At 51.8% G+C, this 13,453-nt stretch overlaps 3 non-coding genes across 3 annotated transcripts; 1 reads left to right on the top strand and 2 right to left on the bottom strand.

The window, feature by feature from the left end:
• Positions 1 to 733: 733 nt before the first annotated feature.
• Positions 734 to 806, bottom strand: TRNAF-GAA (transfer RNA phenylalanine (anticodon GAA)). The gene has a single exon. It is a non-coding gene; the product is annotated as a tRNA-Phe (tRNA).
• A 4,300-nt stretch (positions 807 to 5,106) lies between these two features.
• On the bottom strand, positions 5,107 to 5,178 carry TRNAQ-CUG (transfer RNA glutamine (anticodon CUG)). The gene has a single exon. It is a non-coding gene; the product is annotated as a tRNA-Gln (tRNA).
• Positions 5,179 to 9,319: 4,141 nt separating this feature from the next.
• TRNAS-AGA (transfer RNA serine (anticodon AGA)) lies at positions 9,320 to 9,401 on the top strand. The gene has a single exon. It is a non-coding gene; the product is annotated as a tRNA-Ser (tRNA).
• The last annotated feature ends 4,052 nt before the right edge of the window (positions 9,402 to 13,453 follow it).

The following is a 13,453-nucleotide window of genomic DNA, read 5'->3' as shown; positions in this document are numbered from 1 at the left end:
CAGCTCACCTCCACTCTGCCTCCTCCCCTGAACGCGCCACCCCGCTCTGCTTCTCTGCCCCCACCCGGCTCCCCATGAATCAGCTGTTCGGCAGGAAGCTGGGGAGGGCTGAGAAGCAGGCCGCGGCTTCACACTCAGGCCCAGGGAGGCGGAGGTGAGCTGGGGCGAGGAGCGGTTCCCCTGCGCGCCCCCCCGTGTTACCTGCTGTGGTGCGGGCGGCCCTCCTTGCACCCCCACACCCCAGCTCACCTCCACATCCCTGGGCCTGAGCGCGAAGCTGCCGCCTGCTTCTCGGCCCCCCGGCTTCCTGCGCGAACAGCTGATTCGAGGGAAGCCGGGGTGGGGGGGTCGGAGAAGCAGAGCGGGGCAGTGTGTTCAGGGGAGGAGGCAGAGGCAGAAGTAAGCTGGGGCTGGGGGTGGGGTGGGGAGCTGCCGGTGACTTTTACGAAAAATACCTGTGATTAAATCGTCACCTTACTCATTGTCAGTGATATAAAATGAAACACTTCCGCCTGCAAGTGGATTTAGCCCAGGACCCTCAGAGTCAGCAGCTGTTACACCCCCCACTGAGCTCTCTGTCAGGTATCCCAGTGCTGGAAACCTCCTGTTTACATCCTAAGGTAACGTTTTTGCACCGGGGGGCTGATATTTTGGACTGGACACTGTAGCAGGTAAAGGTGCTGCTGTGCTCCAGAAAACAAGCCACCTCTGCACAAAGAAGGAGAAAAGGACCTGCCAAAGCCCAGGATTGAACCAGGGACCTTTAGATCTTCAGTCTAACGTGCTCCCAACTGAGCTACTTCAGCAGCTGCATGGCTCCCCTTTGGCCTGCTGCTTCTCTGTCAGGGATGTTTTGTCAGCCATGGCACACAAAAAGGACATCATTGTGAGAGGCCCATGAAGGCAAGATGCACTTTTGCCTGCCTTGCTCAGCTTGACTTGCTGCCTCACCCCGTTCCTGACTTAGTTCCTGGGTTGATCTGGTGGCAGAAGTGGACTAGGGGGCCAGTGGCGCAGGGAGGAAGTTGAGCTGGACCCTGAGCTAGACTAGACCCTGGTGGTGAGAGTCTGGCCACCACTTGCCACCCCACCCTGTTGTCCTGGCTTCCCCTGTCTCCTGTCGGGGCTTCCCCCCATAAACCACCCTGCCCCAACCAGCTAGCTGGGCTCCCTTGGTCACCTGATGGCTGGTCACCCCAGTCGGTGCTGAGCACCCCTCTTCTTCCCCCTGGTGCTCCAGCCCCAGAGCACCCACAGAGTTGGGGCCTCTGCCCAGATTAGGATCAGCTGCCTCGGGGTGAATCTGGAGTCACCCCCTGAGTGTGGAGCCAGCCTGAGTCCCGCGGAGATGCCAACCGGGAGCTACCTGAGCCAAGCGCCACCCGGCTGGACCCCGAACCTCCAACTGCCCCGCCCTCCCACCCCAAAACCCCTCCTGGAGCCTGCGCCCCACAACCCCCCCTGCCCCCAAACCCCTCCCCGTCCTCAGTGCCCCGCCCCCAACCTCCTCCCTCCTCCCCCATTCTCAGCACCCTGCCCCGACCTCCTCTTCCCCCTGTCCTCAGCACCTCGCCCCGACCTCCTCCTCCCCCCATCCTCAGCGCACCTCCCCCGACCGCCTCCTTCCCCGCCCTCAGCACCCATCCCCCAACCTCCTCCTCTTTGCACCATCCTCAGCACCCCACCCCCGACCTCCTCCTCCCCCAAACTTTAAAGACTGGGTAGGGAGAGATGTAATTGAATAGAGCTTTGAAATGCAAGTCTGCATTGTTAGAGGTAGAAGAGTAGATGTTTGCTCAGGTCTTGTGATGTAAGCAAACAAGTCTTGTCTAGGGCCAGAGCTTTGATTCAAAGATCAAAAAAGGAATATTAACATTTAGGAAGACTCTTGAGTGACATAGTATTATTGTCTATGTCTCTTTGAAGGTTGTGATCACCTGTATCTGAACTGTTTAATGGATAAATTATCCTGTGCTAATTGCCATGATGTTTGGAAGAAGGAAAGTTAAGCCAATTGTTTTCTCAGCAGGAAATATATAAAAACCTTGGGACATGATCCTTCTTCATCTCAGACCTGCTTTGGGTTTCAAGAGGGGGAAACCCTGAGCCATAAGGATTGAGATCCCCAGTCATTGACTGGAGTCACCCTGAATATGGACATCGGACTGTAACCTGTGGACTATTTCTAAAAAGACTTTTGGCGACTACAAGCTCATCTCTGATGTGTGTCTGAACCTCAAGAATTGAACTCAAGTCTGTCTGTATATTGATCTTTTAACCAATTCTCTCTCTTTTCTTTTTTAATAAATTTTAGTTAGTTAATAAGAATTGACTGTAAGCGTGTATTTGGGGAAGATCTGAGTTCTCATTTGACCTGGGTCTGGGGGTTGGTCCTTTGGGGTCAGGAGAACGTTTTCTTTTGTGTGATGAAAGAAGATTTTCAGAATTGATCATCATATGCTTGACATGTGTGTCTGGATGGAGGCCTGAGGCTGGGCACCTTAAGGGAACTGCATTATTTGGACGTCTGAGTAACCAGGGAGGTGCTATAGCAGCTGTTTTGGGCTGGCTGGGTAAATCTAACTATTGGAATATCCACCAGTGTTTGGGGTTTGTCTGCCCTGGTCTGTTTGCAGTTCACCGTGATTGAGTGACGTCAGCTGGCTCTCACAGGCAGCACCATCACAGCTGGGTGTGGGTGTTAATCTTTTCCTGTCTGGTGTGTGCTGGGTTCACAAGGCTTTTTGCTCCCTCGGGGTGGGGCCTGGTGTCCTGGTTTGGGAGCCCTGTGGATGCGATGCGGTGTCTGGAATGGGGCGTGTGTGGTCCCACGGTGCTCCTTCCCCTCTGCCTGCGGAGCTGAGGACAGATGGGTCTGAGGAGCAGAGCAGGAGCTCTGGGACGGAGAAGAGCAATATGAAGATGGCGTCTAAGATGAGGCCAGGTGACTTCTGTGGAGAGAGACATGCTGGACAACGCCAAGGATTCAGGAGACACCCAGGTGTGAGCCCAGGGCGCAGGGAAAGCTGGGGGAGCGTGTCTGTGTTATACTAATAAAATAAGACCAACAGGATCTTGTAAAAGGGAGAAGGCAAAATGCCACATTTATTGTAAATATAATAAAAATATAGAAAACACACACAGCTATGTCACTACTTATTCCTTACGTATCTACAGATACTTTCATACATTGAGTCATACAAGTTCTGCATAGAGGTTATAGTGACCAGCCTAGATGTTGCCCATGACAGAGCACTGGCCAGGTGGCCTGGACACGAGAATGGAGCCATGTCCGTGTCCGATGCTCCTGGAGGGTGGTGGCAGAACCGGAGACTGAAAGTTCTCAGTTCTCAGAGTCCATTTTTATAGGAATTTAGTCCTATGCCAGCCGCGCCAGTTAAGGGCTTTCCGCGGTTGTTGTTACAAAAAGTGCCAATCTCCATTACAAAGTATCAGTTTACAGAGTAGAGTCAATTGAGCAGAACCAATTGAGGAAGTCAAATCAATTGAGCGGTTTGCATTCATAAGCGTTGTCATAAATATAAAGGGAAGGGTAAATCCCTTTAAAATCCCTCCTGGCCAGAGGAAAAACCCTTTCACCTGTAAAGGGTTAAGAAGCTAGGATAACCTCGCTAGCACCTGACCAAAATGACCAATGAGCAGACAAGATACTTTCAAAGCTGGAGGGGGGGAGAAACAAAGGGTCTGGGTCTGCCTGTGTGATGCTTTTGCCGGGGACAGTACAGGAATGGAGTCTTCGAACTTAGTAAGTAATCTAGCTAGATATGCGTTAGATTCTGATTTCTTTAAATGGCTGAGAAAATAAGCTGTGCTGAATGGAATGGATATTCCTGTTTTTGTGTCTTTTTGTAACTTAAGGTTTTGCCTCGAGGGATTCTGTATGTTTTGAATCTAATTACCCTGTAAGGTATTTACCATCCTGATTTTACAGAGGTGATTCTTTTTACTTTTTCTTCTGTTAAAATTCTTCTTTTAAGAAACTGAATGCTTTTTCATTGTCCTTAAGATCCAAGGGTTTGGGTCTGTGGTCACCTATGCAAATTGGTGAGGATTTTTATCAAACCTTCCCCAGAAAAAAGGGGGTAAGATTTGGGAGGATTTTGGGGGGAAAGACGTTTCCAAACAAACTCTTAACCAATAACTGTTGTTAGGTGTTTGGTGGTGGCAGCGAAAGTCCAAGGGCAAAAGGTAAAATAGTCTGTACCTTGGGGAAGTTTTAACCTAAGCTGGTAAAAGTAAGCTTAGGAGGTTTTCATGCAGGTCCCCACATCTGTACCCTAGCATTTAGAGCGGGGAAGGAACCTTGACAGGGTCAATCTCAATTACAAGCAAGCGAAAGTGTCAACTCAGAGAGAGTATCCAGTGTAGCAGCCGTGTTAGTCTGTATCCGCAAAAAGAACAGGAGGACTTGTGGCACCCTAGAGACTAACCAATTTATTTGAGCATAAGCTTTCGTGAGCTACAGCTCACTGCATCGGATGAAGTGAGCTGTAGCTCACAAATGCTTATGCTCCAATAAATGTGTTAGTCTCTAAGGTGCCACAGGTCCTTCTTTTCCTTTTTCAGAGAGAGTAGTGTCAATTGAGCGGTTTGTGTTGTAAGGTGTCCATGTCAATTACAAAGCATCCCTTAGAGTTAATTAATGGCTTAAAAGGTACTTAGAGTCAAGTGACAGTTTGCAAGCTTTAACACAGACACTGTCAGCAGCTATGGAGAGCTGCAAATCAATATTGCAGAATTATAATTATTTCAAATTACAAATATTAAAAATATGCCTATATAAAATATGCCTACAGCATGGCCCTGGCACTACTTTCTTCAGATGCCATGTGGGAAAGAGGAAAAGTGTGGCAGCAAGTACAAACTTGTGGGCATCAGGTGAAGTGGCGAGAATCCCAACCACCAGGTCAAACCACAGGACTGCAGGCATCAGTAGCCAGTTCTAGAGCCCCAACCCATTGCAGCCATCCCACCCAAAGACCTGGCTCCAGAGGGCAGGAGTCACCCAGTAGGAGGTAAACAACTCGCTCTTGCACAGCCAGAGACAGGGAAGGCGAGGAGTTTGAGCTCCAGGGATTTACCACAAGGTCCCACTGCGATTTGAACTCAGATTGCAGGATTCAGAGTCCTGAGTGCTGACCATTACACCATGGGACCAGCTTCTGCTGCCTTCTCTGGCCATCAGTGACCCTCACGGGGCTGGCTTGTGTAAGGGAACTGTTGGCCCTTTACTAAAACTTTGTGGGTTTTTTTTGTTTGGCTAGTTCCCAGTCCCAATAGAAAGAGGAAGAGTCAGTGGGAAATCAGGACCCTGAGAGTGACAGGGCCCTGGGGCAATGGTCACCAAGTGGTAGGGAACAAGTGAGAATTGGTTGATGGAGAAAAATTCCTGGTGAAAATTGGCAAAGCTGTGGATATTTTGAAAAGTTACAGTGAATTTACACATGAAGATACAAACAGAGAGACAAACACACAGAGAGAAAGAGAAAATCACACACTGCACAGGCCCACACAGACATAAACAAAAACCACACACACACACACACACACACACATAAGGGAAAGCCACTCAAAACATACAAAGAACAAACCCACACCAAAAAACACAGAAAAAGCACACAACAAGAAAACACAAAATCCACATACCAAAAGAATACTAAGCAAAAAAGAATATGCATGCAAAAATCATACACACATGCACACAAAACTGGGGAAGGCATTCACAAAAATCACCCAGGACGCACATGCACATCAACACGACAGACACAAAACTTACCAGTACTCTAGCTGGGGTTTGAACTCACAACTGCAGCATTGCTCTATAAGTCCTGTGCACTAACCCATTGCACCACTGGAGCCCATGTTTAGGGGCTTGTCTCTTTAGCTCATAGATGGATGGGTTGGCGGGGGTTGCATTACTAGACAAATCCATAGGAAAGGCTGCAGGACAGCAGCAACAGAGGTGGGGAGCCTCCTTCTGTGTGATCGAGCTGGTTCCCACCTTCCGCTGCTGAGGGGAAGGTTGGTGCTTTGAGCCACCTGGTGCTGGAACTTCTCCTGGGTGAGGTTAATGAGACTCTGAAGAAGCGAAGGGAAGACTTTTCTATTCCAGCCGATCTCCATCTGTCTCCTCTGGCCCTTCAGGCTCTCTGCTCCCCTGTTGGGGCGATGCAGAGGCAAGTCCTGACCTGGATGAGTCACGGAGAGGCTGTGTCCCATGCCATGTGTGTGTGGGAGAGGGGTAGGGCAGGGTTGGGGTGGGCTCCAGGGGAAAAGGTTGGGTGTGACAGTGTGTGGGGGAGGGGGAAGGGTGTGTTTCTTAGGATATAAATGAGGGCAAACACAGGGGTAGCGACAGTGAAGCCCCGGGTCTGAGTGTTATGACCCTGTGCGGTGCTGCCATTCACCTTCCCCTCCTGTGGTCTCAGCTGTCATTGGAATCCAGCATTTTTCACCTGTCACCCCCCCAGAGGTGTCACACATGCCCCAAATACAGAGTGTCCCTCTTGGAGACGCGAGGACAGGAGAGGATTTCAGCTGCTGGACTGCTCTGCTGGGTTTTCTGCATTCGCAAGGGGAACTGCTGAGTGTTTACAATCATTTCAAGCATCCCCATTCAGCGGACTCCTGAACACACTGGAGATGGGTCTGGAAATTGGTTTTCATTTGAAAAGGTTTTTAAAGGGAAGCGCTTGGATTTGAACTAGGAACCCATTGCCCTGCAGGCAACTATTCAACCAGTGAGCTACACTCTCAATAAAGACTGCCCTGTATAGCCCAGAGCAGGAACGGCTTTGAACCTGGGGGTTAGTGAACTTTATCTCTACACAAACCCCACGGCTTACAAGATCCCCACACCCGTCCTGTGTCACCAGAACACAACAACAACTTTCCTTGGAGCACACACTGCTCCCCAGCTCTGTGCCCTTCCATCTCCCCAGCATTGCTCCAATCCCTTAAAGCAGGGTCTCAAACTCACTTTCCCTTAGGGCCAGTGTCAGTCCTCAAATTCTCCCAGTGGGCCAATAATGTCATTTATGCTGCCCAGAACCCACTCCCCAAAACTCCACCCCCCAAAAAACTCCACCCCCCCCCCACCTGCCTAAGGCTCTGGGAGGGAGTTTGGGTGGGAGAAGAGGTCTTGGGTAGGGGATTGGGGTGCGGGCTCTGGAAGGGACTTTGGGTGCAGAAGGGGTGAGAGGTTGGGCTCTGGGAGGGAGTTTGGGTGGGAGAGGGGGGTCTGGGGTGCAGGTTCTGGGATGCAGTTCAGGTCCTGGGTGCAGGCTCCGGACTGGGGCAGGGGGTGGGGATGCAGGCTCTGGGAGGGTGTTTGGGGTCGGGAGGGGGTGTGTGGGAAGGGGATGCAGGCTCTGGGAAGGAGTTTGGAGGCTCGGGGGGTGTGCGGAGGAAGGGGGTGCAGGCTCTGGGAGGGAATTTGGAGGCTGGGGGATGTGATATAGGCTCTGGGAGAGAGTTGGGGATGGGAGGGGGTATGTGGGGTGGGGATGCAGACTCTGGGAGGGGGTTGGAGGTGCGGTGCTTACCTGGGGCTCCAAGGTGGGGGGGAGCCTTCGCAAGCTGTTGGCCGTAGGCACCACCCCCACAGTGCCCCATTGGCCGCAGGGGCGTTCAGGGAGGGGCAGCACGCGCAGGCACAGCCCCCCCCTTGCCCTGGGGCCACAGGGAGGGGCCAGCAGCCTCTGGAGCGAGCAGGAAGACGCCGCTCAGCTCCGCTGCACTGCCGGGGCCCCTGGAGTCGGGGGGCGGGGGGAGTGTCTGGGGGAAGCAGGTGGGGCCAAGGGAGAGACCTGGCGGCAAAACCGCTAAGGCTCTGCAGGCCACATTCGGGAGGTTCGCGGGCCGCAAATGTCCCGGAGGCTGGGAGTTTCAGACCCCAGATATAATTGCTTCAGCCTCATAGTTTCCCAAGTCCAAAAGTAAACATCTCTTCAAATCCAAGGGAGTGGAGATCAGTCGATGTTCAGAGTCATCCCACGTGAAAGCACCACGTTATGGTTCATGCTGGCCCCATCGTGTGGCCATCACCTTTCCCTCCTCTCCCTTACAAGTTTTGGTATTTTGCATAGAAACGTTCTTCCCTCAGGAGAGACCTGGGAACCAGGGTTGCCAGCCAGACAAACACCTTTAAGAGGAGGTGTCCCTCTCCTAGTCAAAAAATCATCTCCCGCCTTCAGTTCAGTGACAGCCTGAATTGTTCCTTATCCCGCCAGAGCCGGAGGATTGAAAGCAGCAACATCAAACCCCTGTGTAGCTCACAGGAATGAACACAAACACTCCCTGGTATCTGAAGAGATGTTTTGTTTTACCCTTGGTCAAACGCAAGGCTAAAGGGAAAGGCGGTGGCCCCAGATACAAAGAGTGAAACACAACACATCATAACTATGCCCACAGTGACTGCAAAATCTTTTTACATACTTCTTATTACCTGAGTGTATTGTTTTCTCTGGAGTCTAGACCTTGACTGTACCTTGACCAAGAAATTTGAATCTTGATAAAAAGAATCGACTACCCCTGGTTAAGGCCATGGACTTGACACGCACCGGGTACACAGGTACCAGTACTAACAGCAATGGCCCCCTTTTAGCCATAGTTTTTAATCAGGGAAATAATTGAAACAAACCCCTGTTAAATCATTTCTCAGCCTGAGCCCTTCACCCAGAGCCGTAGGGCATTGGGCCACCATGTGGATGTTTCATTTCCCTCCTCAATTTCACACAGAGACACAATTTCCTTTGCACAGATCCATGAACAGCAAAACCTCCCTGTGTCTCTTGTCTGAGCCAGGGCACTCAATTCCAGTGAACCCTTCTCTCCTGCAATGGCAATGATCAGACAGAGGGAAGTGGCCCCCTGCGTACCCGTTGGGGAGAAATTGGCTCGGCTCTTTCTTTATGCTGCTGTTGTTAGTCCATGAAAAATCAAGGATGAAATGCAAGGCTGAGTTCACACACCAACCCCCTGAAAAGTTTCCATGCAACAGGGAAAACCCGACCCCTGCTATTGGAATGATGTGCTGGAGATTTGAATAGGAAAGGGACTGTTTGCTTGTCAACGTGGGGAATGAACAATGATCTACAGCAATGTCGTTAACACAAACACACTCTCATCGTGCTCCAGCCGGAAGGGGAATGGGCAGGAATTCTCACTGTTCAGCCATGGACACACTTACACTAATGCACAGCCTTGAGTGTGCTGGGGAAGCTGGTCTGAGCAAACCATTTGAAGTGACAATTCTGTGAGGACTGAATCATAGTGTAGTGGAACAGCTGTACATCAAGTAGTTGTGGCCAAGTGGTTAAGGCGATGGACTAGAAATCCATTGGGGTCGCCCCGCGCAGGTTCAAATCCTGCCAACTACGGAAGCACTGGGCTCTTATTATTACTGTAGTCTTAGTGCCTGAGCATCCACAGTGTGAACTGGAGCCAGATCTGGTCTCTTTGGCTGTCTACACTTAAAATGTTGCTGTGACACTTCTCTAGCACCTTGGGTAGACCCTCACTACACTGACTGGAGGGGTTTTCCCATCCCTGTAATAGCGACAGGGACAGAACAATTCTTCCTTTTATTTAGAGCTATCTAACCAGGGCTTAGGTCAGCTTAACTCTATTGGTTTGGGGGTGTGGATTTTTCACACCCTGAGACACGTAGCTCTGCCAGTTAAGTGACCAGCGTACACCAGCCCTTAGATCCCTCTGAGTATTGCAGTGCATTCACTGAACTGTGAGAGGAAAACATCAGCTCACAAACACAGAGACTGAATTCCCCACAGTTAATCTCTCTGCACTTTCTAGAACATCACAAAATTGAATTCATTCCTGCTAGGACAGAGAAAAAAATAAGTGACACTAAGTTTTTGGCTTGATTAAATAAAGTTAAGGGTTTAATTACTACAGTAAAAATATGTACCGATTATTCTAAATAACACCATAACTTGAAATAGAAACAGAGAGAAATGTTGTCAGTGACGACTAATTTAACAAATGATCTTCCCATTATTAATTTCCACTGTGCCCCCACTGCAGGTCTGGGCCCTCCAGTGTAACTGCTCTGCATTCGCCTTCCTGTTAGAATTGGTTTTGGACATTCCCAACTTTGGAAAATTGTGCAATTCAGAATTTGAATAGTGACCCTGGCTCCTTCCTGCACCTGCTCTACATCGCTACACAGCACCTTCTCCACCTGCAGAGTCACCCGCAGGGTTTAGCCGGGACCCCTGGCAAGGACAGTGGGTGCAGCTAACAGCCCGGTGTGCCTGGCAGTGAAGCAGGGGCAGCCCGAGGCTGGAAGCTCTGAGTCAGCTGTGGAGAAGCAACCCCCCCACACACAGGTACAGCGATTGAATTCCCCAACTTTAGCATCATGACGCCCTGTAGAAAGCCCCACGTGTCCGCTGTTTTTTCACAGGGCGATGCAAAAATCAGGTGACACCAATTTTGAAGTTTGAGTAAATAAAGTTTCGGAGATAGTTATTAAGCTCGCAAAAATATGCCAAAGATCCCTCTGCATAACACCGGAAGGTGAAATAGGAACAGAGACAAACCCCTTGTCAGCAAAGGCTAATTTCCCAAACGATCCTCAAAATGTTTCTAATTCCCATCTGTGCTCCACAGGAGCTCTGTGCAGTTTAACTGCTCTGCAGCCAGCTGCCCATTAGAAAGGCTTCTGTGGGACATTCCCAGACCTGGACATTTACGAACGACAGAATTTGAAGAGCAAACCTGGCTCCCCGCACCAGGCGGGATTGGAGTGCTTTGTCCCTGGCACTTGGTCTTTTCAAATAGTACAGACCCTCCCGTGCCCAGCCAGCCAATGAACTTGGGGAAAAGGTTGCAGGAAGCAGAGACCTTAGAAACAAGGAAATAAGAGTCCATTCATCGGGCAAGGTTGCCTAGTAGTTAAAGCAATAGTCTGCTCATCTGATGCCATTCTTGAGCTGCCTGTTATAAACAGCTGCTTCCCTACTTCAGTTCCAACAGCTCTGCTAGAAACACCCCCAGGTCCCTGCTTACCCCAGTGGGAGCAAGTTGAGAAATCCCCAGTGGGTGCTGCCCTTAGCCCCAGGCTGCTGTCTCAGGGGTCGGGGGGATTGATGGTTTGCTGCTGAGAAGGGAGACAGGACAGCCCTTTGGGGCTCTGCTCTGAGCATCTGCCCAACCCAGGCTACCCGCTGGCCTTAGCTGCTGCCCCTCCATGCTCTGGAGCAGGGGTTCCATCACCATTTTTTTGGTGGCCTCCGAGTGCGGCCACCAACTTTTGCTGGTGGCAACTGTGGCAATTTTTCCAAGCCGGAGCCCCACTGCCCCGGGGGTTGAAGTCTGAAGCCATAGCCCATGGGCTGAAGCCCAGAGCCCTCTGCTGAAGCCCTGTGGCTGGAGCTGGGGAGGGCTGGAGGTGGGTAGGCTAAAGCCCAGAGCCCTGGGGCTGACACGAGGGAGGGAGGGGCCCTGAAACCCCAAGCCCACTCCTGGAGCCCTGGCAAGCTAGAGCCCAAAGTCTTCCCCCAGAGCCTCTCAGCCCCCCGGTAGGTGAGTTGGGAACTCACCAGCTGCCTGCAGAGTTGAAGGTTCCTACCCTGTCAAGAACATCCCCAGCCCCACATGCCTGCAAATGTGCTGCCTGGAGCCCCAAGGGGCTGGGAGGTACATGACGCCGATCCCCTGCTGGTGGCACCAGCAAACACCAAGGCCGTGCATCCAGGAGCAACAGCTGGGTGCTGCAGGGAGAGGCTGCTGCTTTCCCCCCACCTGCATCTGTGAAGGTGGGAGATGATTTGCTGACAGGGACGGCTGTCTCCTATTAAAGGTACCGTGTAGCAGGCAGCCCTTGTTCCCAGGTCTCTCTGAGGAAATAAAGTTTCTGTGCAAAACACCACAACTTGTAACGGAGAGGAGGGAAAGGCGATGGGACCAGGACATATGGGATGAAACATAACATGGTTCTTTCATGTGCATTAACTCTGAAAAGGGATTGATCTCCACTCCATTGTATTTGAAGGGATGTTTCGTTTTACCCTGGGTAAAATGCAAGGCTGAAGCCATTTTATGGGGGGTGACACTAGGATTCAAGGATTAGTTAGTGTGATAAAAATGGTTTAAAAAAAGTCAGTTTAAACGTGAGCTAGCTGTTATCAAAGGCGTTTTCCCCCGGTCAGCTCCAAAAGTTCTTCTAGAGACAGCCTGGGTTCCACTGCAGCAGCCAGCTCCCGCCAGAGGCTTGTGCCCCGAGGCTTCCCCCCAGCCCCAGAGTGGGCTGTGCGGCCCCAGCCTCCCCAGCCCCGTAGCACGGAAAGGGCAGGTTATGCGGCCCTGACTTGACCTGCCGTTGACTCGCGGGGCTCTGCACTCCATCAGCCGGGGCCGGCCAGGCTGCGGCCGGGACTCAGCATGGCCGCGCTTCCCTGACGAGGCATGAGACACACCAAGAGCTTTGCACAGCCAACAGGGAAGTGGGAGGGAGGCGTCTTCGAGCTGGCATGTCTCGTCCATTTCTCCCTTGCTGCTTGGTGGAGGCAGGAAGGGACCAAACATTCCTGGCTCAAGGTTTAGCCCTCAACCTTGAGGATTAAGGCCGAGTACCCGGCGTGGCTGCTGGGAGATGGGTTTCTGATTCGCACCCAGCGCACTCTTCGAGTAACCAGCTGAACCCCCTGAGGCCAAGAGGGATGGCTTTGAGGTGGCAAAAAGGGGCCTTTGAGGCGCCCAGCACATCTTGAGGAGCAAGGAAATAGCACGAGGTTACTAGCGTCCCTGAGTGGGCTTGAACCACCATCCTCTCGGTTAACAGCCAAATGTGTTGACCCATTGAGCCACAGAGACACCTAGAGACTTGTCTGCTGTTACCAAGGCTGTGCAGCCTGCAGATCTCCTGCCCACGCTAGAGCTTGCAAGGCGCTAGTCCGGACAGGACCGGATTCACCGTGGCACCAATGGCTCCATCGTGCCAGGCCCGAGATCAGACGGGGCCCATAACACTCGCTTCCTCTCCTCTCACAGAGCTGCAGAACTGGTCCTGGTCCCAGAGCGGAGGGGGGACATGTGAGCTTGTTGCAGAGCTGCTGCTCAGGGATGGGAACTTCCTGGTACCCCAGCCTCCAAAATCATCCAGGCTGCACTTTCCGCACGACTACGTGCTAGCTGAGGGGTGCGTGGGAATTGGTGGCCTCTGCTGCAGGTGATGGGCATCTCAGGCACTTAAAGCCATGACCTAGAGGAGGGAAGCCCTTAACTGCAGAGTCTGCAGCTGCCTAGGGCCAGCGCTAAGGATTTAGAGGCCCTAGTGCTGCCGTTGCTAGGTTCAAGCATGCCCAGCCTTGGAATTGCCACCCCTCCCTTGACTAGTAGTTACGGGTATCTAAGGCTGGCCTCTGACAATGGGCCCCATGGCTATAGTCAGAGAAGCTGCAGGTGGCTC

This window comes from Eretmochelys imbricata, chromosome 12, assembly GCF_965152235.1.
Source record: "Eretmochelys imbricata isolate rEreImb1 chromosome 12, rEreImb1.hap1, whole genome shotgun sequence".
NCBI classification, from domain to species: domain Eukaryota; kingdom Metazoa; phylum Chordata; order Testudines; family Cheloniidae; genus Eretmochelys; species Eretmochelys imbricata.
Note: the sequence above shows the minus strand (reverse complement) of the source record. Positions and strands in the feature narration are given on the sequence as shown.